This window comes from Zonotrichia leucophrys, chromosome 8 (assembly GCF_028769735.1).
Source record: "Zonotrichia leucophrys gambelii isolate GWCS_2022_RI chromosome 8, RI_Zleu_2.0, whole genome shotgun sequence".
Taxonomy (NCBI): Eukaryota; Metazoa; Chordata; class Aves; order Passeriformes; family Passerellidae; genus Zonotrichia; species Zonotrichia leucophrys.
Window position 1 is genome coordinate 27,404,135 of NC_088178.1, and position 13,517 is coordinate 27,417,651.

Consider the following 13,517-nt stretch of genomic DNA (forward strand, 5'->3'; position numbering starts at 1 on the left):
ACATAAAAGGTGACTTTATCCCTGTTTCTTGTGCTGTTTGGTTTATCTGTGTGTGATTTGCAGGTAGCTACATGATCCTACAAACTTCTTTTTATGTAATGGAATGAACCCCTGTTCCGTTTAAGATTTTAAAAGATTACAGAGCTGGCATTGGAACATTTGTACATTTTGCAATGAGTTAAGGAGAAAGGCTGCGTGTTGTTTATAATCTGGGAAGTACAGATCCCAGTTAATCTTACCCTTGGAGAACAGACAGTTATATTTTTTTATAAATTAACAGATCCTGACTGATTGCCTCCCATGACTGTGTTCACCAGTTTTGGAATTCAAAAGGCAAAATAGAATCTGCCTATTGTAGAAGGTGCCAGGAATGGCATCAGGACACACTGCCTGGAGGGTGGCTGAGCCTTTTCAATCCTCCCCACACTGACTGGACTTGGCACCACTGTGTGATATATCACCACTGTAACAAAGCACTTCATGCAAGCTGGTCATATCCTATGGAAAAAGTCTTGGAAGGATGTTGCAGAAAAAAAATTTAACCTCTGTTCGCAGTTTTTCTGGAGATATAAAGTATTGTGAAATTTGAGGACATTTTCACAGCTTGGCTTGTGAAATTCATTTCCAGCTCGACAGATTGTGATTTCACGATTTTGCACATCTGGATTTTGGCACAGGGCTGTGGGGGGGTGTCTCTGGCAGTTTGCCTCCCAGGACAGTGTGTTTGCTTCTGGGCAGTGAAGAGTCCAGTCCTGGCTGAGCTGTCCCCTGCCTGCCCTGCCCTGGGCACTGTGTGTTCCACAAGGGAAAGGCTGCACAGCTGGAGCTGGCCCTGACATCAGTGAGCTCAGGAATCACTTGAATAAAAATGGTAATGATAAAGTCATGTTTTGTCATGTTTTTAAAATTCAAGAAGTGTAAGAGATGGGCAAAAAAAGTTGTAGGGGTGTCTGTACTGTGTGTTCTGGGGAGCAAACATTTTCACTCGCTGCAAACACTGTGTGCACAGACTACTGAGCAATCTCTCTGCCACACTGCACCAGTGGGCTGCTTTTCAGGCCAGACATTTTGGGAGGGGGTCTTCTCCTTCTGGCAATCTTCCCAGAGGGAAACCAGTTGATGAAACAGGACTTTAAGCCAGAATTTTTTCAGCATTCACACCACAGAAGGAGAGTTTACAAAGGTGGCAAGAGCCATGTGCATTTTCCCTTTGTGCATTGCTGTGGGACAGCAAAGTCATCCTATTTTCCCACCAGGAGCACACAGAATCACAGAACCTCCCTTATTCTTATGGCATTGGAAGTGTGGTTTCAAAAGAAAAATCCCTGTGCTGTCTGGAATGCTCAACTGTTGGGTACCAGAGTCGGAAAACATCCTGCCTGCCACGAACGTTAGGAAAACAGAGCAGCCCTGACTCCAGTGCCAAGTGGTTTTTTGGAAGGCTGACTCCCCTGAGAATAAAGGATATTGGTGTCCAGCCAAGTGGGCAGGCAGGAACAGGCCCTGGGCAAGACACTGGAATTTTGGTGGAGTCTGAAATATTGTCTGCTTGTTTGTATCAGCTTCTGACTTTGGTATTTAAAAGGTGAGCTGCCCAAAACGTGAGGAAATGGACCGCAAGTTGATAAAATTGGAATTCTTTTTCTGGCTATATTTAGAGGAACTTAAAACAGGGATTTCCCTTTTTGGCCACTCCAGTATCCAAGAGTAACCTAATATTTCTGTTAAAACCAGAAAAAAACCCCCAAAGGAAATTTCCTTTTTTTCCTATTGTACACTCAAAAATCCCTTCTTGTTGCAGGGAATTCATTTGGTTTTTACTTCTCCATTTCCCTGTTTAGATGAATAGTCCTGGTCTAATGGCCCAGTGAGCACTTCATCCAGAGTATTCCCCAGCTTATACTTCCTATTACACTTGAAGAAGTGCTATACTTCATCAAATGAGATTAAAACCCACCCTCAGGTGCTTGTATGAACTGCCAAAGCACACATACAAGCAAGAACTTTATCAAATATTTTTTCCTTTCTATTTCTATGCTAATAAACATCTAAATGTAATTTTGGGGTGTTCAGAGGTCCATTGCTGCTTGACATTCACCAGAAGTCGGGATGTTGGGTCAAAACTTGCACCCACAAGTGAGCTTGAGCTCAAGAGATGTTTTTGTGTTGATCTCAACAGAGCAGGGCTGGGTCTTTATTTCCTCAACAAGACTGGAAAATGTTCATTCTGCCTCTTTCCCCTGCACACACATATTTTCTTTTCTTTACAGAAGGAGTCATTTGTCTTTATCTCACCATTCACCTCTCTCTCTGATTGCAGTTAATGGAATTGTCACCTTTATGGACTCATGCTCCATTTCTCAACCTGTCTGGACTTTGGCCTCCAAAGGTTACCACAGCTAGTGAAGTAATATGATTGAGTCTTTTCCGACAGATTTATGCAAGATTTCTTCTCCAGCAAGTGTCACATCGAGTCTAGTTCTGCAAAAGAGAATATTTCAAAGATGCCAACTGTCATCTAAACCCACTAAATTGTTCTGTGGGGTTGAGAGGACTGAGGGCCATTTCGGGCAATGCTGATTTACACTACCTGGAGCTGTTTCCCCGCTGCTTGAAATACGGGCTCTGGTTAATCACAAAAAAAAAGAACATCCCCGTCTCCCAGAAAGCACATTTAAAATGGAATTTTCATTAGTTACTCTGTAATGAAAAGGCAAAAGGGTGTATTTTAAGTGAATCTGTCCAGAATCTTGGAAGAAGGGGGGGTGTTATTTGGTGGAAAACTACAGCAGCCACACACTAAACAGGAAAAATTGGTCTTGAGTTCATTTAAGACACATACATCCATAGAATATTTTCAAGTTTATAGAAAGATTTTGTAATTATAGAGGTTTCACTGCACATGTATCTGCTCCTCCTGCATTTGATACAAAGCACAAATTAATCATCATTATTCTGCACTAATATAACACCTCTTAACCTTCAGCTTTCAGAATATTTCAAAGGAGCAATGAATTAAGCCTCATGTGGGTTTGGGAATATGTGATAATCTAAACTTGGATTCTTTAATAAAAAGCATTTTCAGGACTTTGATTTTGGAAGTTGGAAACTTATAATTGTTCTTGAAAATATCTTCCTTTGTCACTCACTTGGAAAGAAACCATGTGAGTACCAGAGAAGTGAGATGAAATGGAAAAATGTATTAAGCAAAAGTTAATAAATTTGTCTGTACTTATTTTTGTTATTTATTGAAGCAAAAAGACCTGGATAAATTGAGGTGCTAATGTGATATAAGTGTAAAAAAGGCAAATTTGATGCCTGTCTGTAACTAAAAGAGTGCAGAGGGAATTATTATTGCCACTGTACAAGTCTCTTGCAAGCCATCATTTAAACATTACACAGTATGTCAGACTCTGATCACTCACACTCAGAAAAGATGAATTCTGACTGACAGAAGTGAAGGAAAAACTATTAGATAATCCACAACTTGCTGTTATGAGAGAAAATAAATGATTAATATTTAAGTTGGCAAAACAAATAAGGGACTTCAGTGGTGTCTACAAATACATTGTGGGAGGAGAACAAGTATTATACTAAAAGCAACTGTCAGTGTATGACTATGCAGAGGGCAGAAATAAATTTGTTTTTAATGAACAGAGGAATGGGATTCTGGAACAGAATCAGGTCCATTTCTCTGGGCTTCATTTTATTGCTTTTCAGTTGAACAGAACATTTGGGTATCTCCCCAGTCACGGTGCCTTGTTTTAGGCCACTGAGCTAATGCGAAACAGCTCGTTTGTGTCTCTGAACTTTACACTTTCCCTGCATGGAGTGCTTCCCTGGCCAGAGTGGTGGCCCTGCTCTGGGATTTGTCCCCGTGGGCCGGGTCTGACTCAGTTTGGGATGTGCACATCTCAGAAAACAGAAATTTACATCTCACTACACCGCAGACCTCCTGGGGAGCAAAGCAGAGCATGAGGGCACACATTCACACCATGCTGTAAAACGACTTGGAATTACAGTCTTTATTTTTTAACCCATCTATTCAAAGCAAAACATTTGGACTAATGAAGAAACCCCCACACACTTCAGTTTGGGTCAAATGTCCTTTCTAAGCCAGCCCAGACACAAGGTATTCCCAATGGAAAAATCAATTTTCACCCAGATTTCAGTTTGGTATAAGCAGTGTTTTCCATCAGAAAACCATCCCAACGGAAAATTCCTAACTGGTTCTAGTACAAAGTGACTAGCAAAGCTCTCAAAATGATTCAGTGGCAAGGCTGGAATGAGAACCCACAGCTCCTGACCACGAACCCTGTGCTCTAACCACGAGACAAACACTCATCTTTCCCTGAGCAAGGTTGTTCCTGCAGCATTTCTGCTCCGGCCAAAGTGGGAATACTCTGGAAATGTTGCAAGAGAACTTTTTTTTGCTGCAAGATTTCCTGTTGTAGAATATTTGGGGGGTAACGGGAAAAATCCCTGGTGGCTCCCTGGGGCCAGAAGTGTTTGGACATGATGGGAATGTGAGGGCTGCCATCTGCTCCTCCCTGCGTGGGCTGGGGAGGGTCAGGCAGGGGTGTGGTGGGATCTGTCCCAAACCATGGAGCGCTCAGCCACGGCTGGCCCATGGGCTGGACTCGATGATCCAAGAGGTCTTTTCCAGCCTCATTGACTCTGTGATTTCTCTGTTTTCCAGGGATGCATTTGAGGGCATCCTCTATCTGTTTTAGGTAAATCTTAACTAAACCCAGGGTTTTCTTTCTCACATGAGCAACTCTCCAGCTTTTCAGGTAAAACTCAGTGTCCCCATGCAGAGAAGCAAACTCATGGCTTGCAGTCACTTTATTTATTTCAGAAGCATTTACATTACATTTAAGGAGGCTCAGGGTGAGAGATGTCCTGAGCCCTGACTTTCCCTCTTGTTTATTTATTCTTCTATATGTTTCTACATAGTTATTTGCTTGTATGTTTTTATATATTTATTCTTCTATACTGTATACGTTCTTCTCAGTGATCTCCACGTGGCTTCTTGCACCGCTTCTACGACCCCCGATATTTCCCACGGGGGTACGCGGCAGCGGTGCTGGAAAATCACATTTATCACCCGTTTGCAATCCGCGCCAAGCCCCCGCCTTGTTCCCGGGGCAGACCCGGGCGCAGGGCGATTCCCGGCCCGAGCCGCCGCTGCCCTCAGCGCCCGGCGGCGCCGCCGCTTCCCCCGCCCGCCCCTTCCCGGCGCAGGCGCGGCCGGCCCGGCCCGGGGCAGCCCGGCGGCTTTCCCGGCAGCGGCGGGTTCAGGGGACGTCCCCGCCGGGGTGTGCAGGCCCGGGCAGTGCCGGGGGCACAAGTAAGTGATGGCTGCAGAGTAAGTGTCGGCGCTGGCCGGGCCGCGGCGGCCCCCGGCCCTCAGCGCGGCCGCCTGTGAGAGGAGCGCCGCGCGCGCCGCCTCAGCGCGGCTCCCGCCCTCTCCTTGCCCCCGTCCCTGCCCCTTCTCCGCCGTGACGCCCGGAGGGTTCCGTCCTCCTCCGGTAGGGCTCGGATCCTGCTGCTCTGAAGGGAGCTCTGGCGTTCGTGTTGTTGTTTAATCACCAGCGCCGCCTCCTTCCCCTGGGAGCCCCTGGCCGCAGCCGCGGGCCCCGTGCGGCGCGCCCCGGCCATGCGTGGGCTGAGCGCTCACATCGCCCCGGATCAGCTCAGAGCTTGCTCTTCGTGTAGCCCGGGGGATTTACGGCCTGCTGGCTGTCCCGAGTTGTCTCCTCCTGACGTTTCTGTAGAGCACGGCCATATGTGACTCTCACTGTAATTCAGAGGGAGCGGGGCTGCCCCTCACAGCCCCCGCTGGGGTGCCCAGTGCCAGGGGAGGCGTTTGGTGTTGCCCAGGGTGGACACAGGGATCCTCCCAGTGCCTCCTGTGCTGTTGGATCTCCTTTATCCCAGCCACCTTCCCATGTGCTTCAAATGGGATGCACAGCTTTCTGGTGAGGGAAAAAGGAGAGGCGCACGCTGATTTCTTCATGATGCCGAGTGACAGGACGTGAAGGAATGGCCTGAACCTGTGTCAGGGGAGGTTGAGGTTGGGTAGTAGAAAAATATATTCCCCCGAAGGGTGGTCGGGTTCTGGAACAGGCTGCCCTGGAAGGGTAACAGAACCTAATCATCCAGAGCTCAAGGGGACATTTGGACAATGCTCTTGGGCCCATGGTGTGATTCTTGGGGTTCTGTACAGGTCCAGGACTTGGACTCAATTATCCTTGAGTGTCCTTTCCCAGCTTAGCTTTTTCTGTGGTTCTGTGAAAGTGCAGCGCTCAGGTGACCTGACCTAGGCAGGTGGGACATGCACATCACTAACACACTTGCCTAATCCTCCATTTCCCTAGGAGATTTCCATAAATGTAGTCTCCAGTCTCGTCTCTCTGGCCCTTGTGTCCTGCTGCCTCTGCTGCCTCCCTCGTCCTCGTGCAGCTCCCCTTTCTGGCACCTCCACAGCCTGGTCTCCTTGTCATGCCCTGTGATCCCAGGCAGCTCCTGGGCTGGCACAGAGCACCCCCAGGAACCTGCTGGAATTTACTCGTGCTCGGCTCCGGAGCTGCCAGCACGGCCGTGTGCCTCACTGCTGCCAGGCTCTGCCCCGGTGAGGAACTGGTAACTTGGCAGATTCCTTCCCTGCTGAGGTGCCTGGGATTTGTTAGGAAGTTTCATAAACTTAGCACCAGTGCTCTTCTCTGGACAGCACTTACGAAACAAATTCCAGGGAAGTAGAGGAAAGGGCTCGGTCATCTCGGAGGTTTTTAAGAAGTAATAAGCAGACACATTGTTGGGAAGGTGGTCTTGTATTTCATTCCCTTGTATTTCACTCTCATGCATTTCATTCTTGTGCATTTCACTCTGGTCTATTTCACTCTCGTGTATTTCACTCTCGTGTATTTCATCCCCTTGTATTTCACTCTCATGGATTTCATTCTCATGCATTTCATTCTCGTGTGTTTCACTCTCGTGTATTTCATTCTTGTCTATTTCATTCTCGTGTATTTCACTCTCGTGTATTTCATTCTTGTCTATTTCATTCTCATGCATTTCATTCTATTTTCTTATCCTGGAAGACCATTTCCTTAAGTAGTTGGGATTAATTTTTTTAAAGTATACTAAGATATAATACAAAACCATGAAATTTTAAAGGCTCTGTAATGTTATTGGTCCCTTTCCTTCAGGAATGTGTATGAGCATATGGAAAAAAAAAAAAAAAAGAGACACTTCTTTTTCCTGGGAAGAGTGTCTGGGATAGGAGGTTGAATGCAGAGAGAATTGGTTGCTTGTAGGGACAGCTGTTCCCAGCTATAAGAATCATGGCAGAAATAAATTTATAGTGTCAATAGAGACTAAATAAACTAGTTCTATGCTAGGAAGTTTTTATGTGTATTCTTAGCCACTTCTGTTACTCCATTCTGTGTTTCTCAGTTAAATTATCATTTTAAAACGTTGGTTCTTTTGAATAAATAAACTGGTTTTGTGCAGAATTAGTGTTTCTTTTAACCTAAGCTAATCTGCAACCCCACTTCCCCTTAAGTAGTTCTGACAGGAACTTTGGGGAGAGTGTTTTTGAAATTGCAGCCCAAATAAATGTTTAATTTTAAACTGACAGATTACTTGGGGCTGTCATTCTTCTCAGGCTTTTACTATGCAAGAGTGAACAAATCTTGTAAAATAAACCGTGGATTGGGCTTATGGACACATGTTTGCTTCTGGGCTGAGCATCTTGAAGTGGTTTGCAGCATGTCTTTAAAAATTTATTTCACTGTTGCATCTACTGCTGGCCTAAGTGCTCCAGTATCTGCCAGGAGTAATTATAGGCAGTTGGTTCAGATGTTGCTTAAATGTGTAAGCCTTGATGGGAAATGCAGTGGATTTCAGCCAGAATGCTAATTTTGATGTTTTATCATTTCATAAAACTGTGAACTCAGAACAAATTATTTTTATACTGATCTGCTGATACGTAATCACAGGGTTAGTGCCAGATTCAAGCGTGATGTAGCACCGGAATCTAAAGATGGGATTAAAGTTAGAGTATCAGCACTAGCCTAGCTTGGCTAATTTGTATCCACAGTGGCATAATGGCTGTATTTACCCACTTAACCTGCACAGAATTCCTGGTGCCAAGGCTGGTTTGCTGCAGGAATGCAGTTTAAAGCTGTTGTGTGAATTGTAATTGTGCCTTTTGTATTGCATTCTCCTCCAAATTACGTTTTATGACTTAAACAGATATTTTGCAAATTCACATTATTGTGCTAGGCTGTGTTTATAGCATACTGCTTTTTTGTGGCGTGTGCTTTGTTGGTTTTTTATTTGTTTCTCCATTTTCCTTATAGCATAGAGTGAAAAAAATAAAAAAAGTCACAGTACATGAATCAATTTTACAGGCAAAGAGCAGAGATTATTCTCTCTGTCCATCATGAGTAGGTTAAAGTGATAGAGACACAGGGATATGAAAGATCTTCCTTAGCATTAGATTGATAAGCTGTGGATCCAAACACTTGGGTCCATCAGTCATTTTGGAGCCTGTTACCTCTTTTCAACTAGTCATGAAGCTGCTACAGCCAGAATTTATGTAATAATTAGATGGCATTTTTTCCCCCCTCAGTCAATGTAAACAAGATAGTGTCTTCTTTCAGGGCTCCAGGCATTCTGCAGAGTCATTTGGGACACGTCTGTCTGCCAGGTCATTAGCACAGCCTGTGGGGATGTGTGCAGCTGCAGCGTCAGAGCAGGAATGGATCTCAGCAGCGTGGTGTGCATGGCTTGGATCCACTGCTGTTGCCAGGCTGGGGAAAAGGAAGGGTGCTGCTAGACACCCCCCTTATTCCTTAGGTTTTCCTGCCTGGCAGTTGTGTCCTGGCATTTACTGATCAACATTTCCTCTGCTGGACAAACTGGAGGTTATGGCAAGTGTTCAAAATCCTGCCATGGTGTGAGTGCACCTGTGATGTTCATGAGTGTCAGGGATTTATCCTGAACTCCTGATAGTGGCTGGGGGGTTGCCACTGATGGATGCAGGATCAGAGCCTGCTTTTGAAGTGATGGCCCAGTCCCAGCAGGGCCCAGAGTGCTTCAGAGGGAATTGGAGCTGTTGGTTTTCCCCAAAGGCTGTGTCTTCTCACCTCATGTTTTGTGTTCTCACAGCCATCTTCTCAGCCTTCCTTTTTCCTGAGAGCTCCTCTCTGCAGGTGCTTCCTGCTGTTCCCGGGGTTAGGTGGGCCCTGGAGCAGGGGCAGCTGCACTTGTTTCCTTTGTGTGCCACAGTTACAGCCAGGGAGCAGCAGGACAGCCGGGTGTGCTTGGCGAGGGCCTCGAGCTGCTGCTGCCGTGCAGAGCCTGTCAGGGCATGCAGCAACCTCAGCAGGGCCAGGGCAAACCAGGGGGAGCAGCCCCGAGTCTTCCCCAAGCGTGTAGCTGGAAGAGCTCCTGGATCCCTCTGCTCTGAGCTCAGTGTTTTGGGACCTGCCTGAAGCTGGACATCCCTGGCCAGTTCTGTGCTCCTCAGCAGCACCTCTGAGCTGACACCAACACGTTGTTTTCCTGCTGCAGCATCTCTGAGCAGTATCTCCATCTGCCCACAGTGGCCTTGGCATTATTTCTTGCTGTTTATTAGTACTGACTACTGCAGTGTGTTATGGTGCTTGTGTTACTGCCACCTCCATGAGCACTCAGAGCAGGGAAATGCTTTTGGTCTTAATGTAGAGATTGTGAGTTCAGCTCAATAGCCATGATGTGTGGATAGCTGCAGTGAGGCCTTTGGGGGTGATTCAGAATGCAATGGAATCATGGCTGCGTGGAGAAAGTAAATACACAGCAATTGCTTAATGTCTCCTCTAGCTCAGGAACTCAGACACATCAAACAAAACTAGCAGGTGGCATGCTCAGAACAAACCAAAGGGCTTTTTCCTGCATTGTTTACACAGAACTTTATAACTCATTACCGCAGTAGTTTGCAGTTAGAAAAGTTTCCCTGGATTCAGAAAGAGCACAAACAAATTTAGAGAGGAAAAAGCTTTCAAGGTCTGCTAATCCTAAAGATAAAATTTCTGGCTCAGGAAGTGCCTTTACTATAGATAGCAGGAGGAAAGGTGTCCTGGGGAAGGACTGCTGGATGAAAAGGGCAGGCATATGCTTTTCTTACGGCTTCTGCTGTTTGTGGAGGATCCTGGGCTAATTGGACCTTTCATCTGACCCAGCACAGCCATGCTCTGCTCTTTAATCAGGGGCCAGAATGCCATTGCTCCTATTTGATCATCACTGCCACAGACTGTGTCTGCCTGTGTGAGCTGAAGACAGGAACTGGAAGGAGAGCAAATAATTCTTTCTGTACAAACTCTTCTCAGGCAGAATACAGAGAAAACCAGCCCTGCTGTTGGTATTTACTGACACTGGTCATGCTGCCATCCTTCTGCTGTTCCTGAGTGAGATAACTATGTAGGCAGTAGAAGCTGAAAATAAATAATTTTTGGATCTAATTTCTTAGAATAATTTAGTAATTTTCATTTCTCCCCTTCCTTGTTACATTAGGATAAACCCAAATGTGTCTTGCTATAAATCAGAGCAGGTGGAAGTAGTTTGGCCTGAAAGTATTTAAAATCCAAAAGATAGAATTAGAGGGCAAAGGGCAGCAATGAAGTAATGACTTTGTCTTGGACACTGAAAGCAAGGGGAAGAAAAAAGATCTGGAGAGACATTACATTAAAGCAAATTAGTACATAGTGAATTATTTATAGAGAGAAAAGGAGATAGTAGAAAATAGTAGAATATCAGAATAGTAGAAAATCAGTCCTGCCTATGCTGGGTTTTATTGACATTGTGTTACAATGTTAGGGGGACAGTTAGGAAGGTTTTGATGGAACAATCTAAATATTATAGGACTGGAATCAGCGTTTTATCCTACTACTGAAATCTTTCATTATTTTAAGCTGGTTTTCCTTATAATATGTAAGAAAACTTCACAGAATGTACCAGAGAACTGATGAAAGAATCTAGAGGTGTTTGGTTTTCAATGAAGAAGCATATTTTCCTCAGCTCCATTTTTATTCATTCCAGTTTTGTTACTGTTAGCACAGTCCTCACATTTCTAAGACAGATCCTGCATGTATATTTCTGTTTGGGGAAGGGAAAAGGGGAGGTGAGGTGTGCTTTTGTTCCTTGTGTTTGTTTTGTTTGCTGTGGGGTAGCTGACAAATAAATGCTTGTTGATAGTTATAGCACACTCCCTTGGGCATTTAAGGATATTTGCTATATTAGTGCTGCCCTTCACCACAGTGTTAGAATTCCCCATCTGCTCCTGCTCTCCCACACAGACATGTGCCTTCTTTCTCTTTCCACATCCAAACAGGAATTACAGAAGCTGGAAGAGCAAAGGGAGTTCACTGTCTTCAAGGAGATCCTGCCACTCTACCACCACCACTTGTACTGGTTACTTACCTCTAGCAAGCCAACAAAGTGCTGAATTTCCAGTATAATGTCAAAAAGGCTTGTTTTGGTTAATGTCCTTTCTACAATTGAAAAGCAGCTTTTCTTTAGCATATTTAGATCTTTTCACACGAAGCTTATGAAGGCTAATTTGAGCCTGTTAATCTTTTTCTTGGTAACCCATAGAAAAGCACAGCTGCACTACTAAAAACACTCTGTTTATCCACAATCACCGGGTCTGGGCAGCCCGCAGCGTTCCAAAGATCAAAGTTTAAAAGAGACATGCCAGCCCTTCCTAATTCTTTGTGTTTAAGCACACAGCACCACGAAGTCTAAATTGCTGCTGCTGAAAGCTTGTGTGGAGCTTGGGCCTGTGTTGATGTGAGTGCAGCCCCTCCTGCACCCTGGCTTTAACAGAAAGGAACATCCTGGCAGCTCAATAACTGAGGTAAAGTGGGACAGACAAGTCTAACAGTGCTCATGAAAAACTCATCTGGTTACTTACTCATTCCTTTTCAATTAAAGTAAATAATGTTAAGGATTTTCTTTTTTTTGATTTAATATTTTTGCAACTGAGTTTCACCCCTCCTTTTTCTTTCTTCATTGCTTATGTGAGAAAACTAACACATTTGTACAAGGATAAACTGGGAAGTCTGTGGTTTCCAGCATGCACATTTTGAATAATATTTATACAGACTATTATTTAATGGGCCATATAAATATTTATAATATGCTGTAGCCTTTTGATCATAAATGCTTGTTTGAAAAGCCATTCTGTCCCTGCTGTGATTTGCAGAGAAAGAGGCCATTGCTGGTTTAGTGCTTGGAGGGAATTTTGGCTTCTTGTCCTGACTTAGCAGTTGCAGTCATGGATTAACACGGTCAAGCTGGACATGTCTCTTAAGTTTACTTTTTTCCTCTGCCCCTCTCCTTCTGTTAGCAAATTCAAATAATAAGTTGAAAATATGAGGCTTGAGTTCTGCAGTGGACAGACAAGGCTGTATTGAAGGAGGCTGCCAGGAGCCAGGCTTCCTGAGTTTAGATACTTCAGGGATTTAGAAGGTCCTGTCTCCACTGCCTTCCATCCCTTGGGAGTCCATGAACATGCATCATCCATGCATAAAATATTTTGGTGTCATGTTAGGAACATTGTGCTTGATTGACTGACCTGTCTGACAGGACTTTTGGGACATTTTATTTCAGTCATTTTTCTGGTTCAGTTTTCCTCATGATTTTATTGCCTGCAGAAGCAAAGAATCCAGCAGATAAAAAAAATCCAAACCAACATTTTATTTGCACAACAATTTTCTTTTCACATGGCAATGAATGTTGGTTTCCAAATTCCAAAGCAACAAGCTTGTGCAGGGACCTTCTCTACCCCTGAAATCCATTAAAGAGTTCCTTCAGCTTTGATTTGGAGTTTCCTTTTGTACCAAAGAAATCTTCTGGAAACAAAACAGAATGACAACATTCCTTTTTAAAATTCTTATCACTGTACTTTGACTAAATATTTTCCACCAACTTCTCGGCTGAGTTCTTAGGTTCTCAAGAAATACCCTTGGGCAGAGTCCATAATTGCTGACATTTATGACCTAGAGATGACAGTGCTTTTTGTGGATGGGGTTGATAAGTAGGTGGCATACCAAGTGTTTGGTATTCCAAAAAAACCCTTGGCATCAAATTATGTTTTTGCAAGCAGATCAGTTGCAGAGACACTTTACTTTGAAAAGCCTCTGTAACTTCTGCTTGCTGTTCTTGAAAAAGGATTCATATTTACTTTTAGCTTTTTTAAAATGAGATATTGAGTGAGTCTTGCTGCTTTGTGAATCTAGGTGAGCTTTATTCAGAAATAGACTTGTTCATTTGGGGTTCTTGGTTTGTACTGTCATTTTTTCCTGTTCCCACTGACTGACAGCAATAAACTGGTGGATGTGCAAAGGCTGATAGGCACTGCTCAAGCACATAAACAAACTCTGCTTCCTGCCCAGTCACTCACACAGGCACATCCTGGTTGCTTAGTAAGGAAAAAAAAGGAAAGTAAACATTACATGGGCAGATTGGGT

The 13,517-nt window shown here is 44.3% G+C and overlaps 1 protein-coding gene across 7 annotated transcripts in view; it reads left to right on the top strand.

Moving 5' to 3' along the window:
* The first annotated feature begins 5,248 nt into the window (after positions 1 to 5,248).
* FGGY (FGGY carbohydrate kinase domain containing) overlaps positions 5,249 to 13,517 on the top strand; it is a 127,791-nt gene continuing 119,522 nt past the window's right edge. For 3 of the 7 annotated variants that reach the window (XM_064719496.1, XM_064719499.1, XM_064719500.1), the window contains exons 1-2: positions 5,262 to 5,350; positions 11,769 to 11,902. The gene's annotated coding sequence lies outside the window, so the exon portion shown is untranslated. Of the gene's footprint in view, positions 5,369 to 11,436; positions 11,452 to 11,751; positions 11,903 to 13,517 lie in introns of those variants that run through there. The other 4 variants (XM_064719497.1, XM_064719494.1, XM_064719498.1 and 1 more) reach the window with 4 other exon arrangements.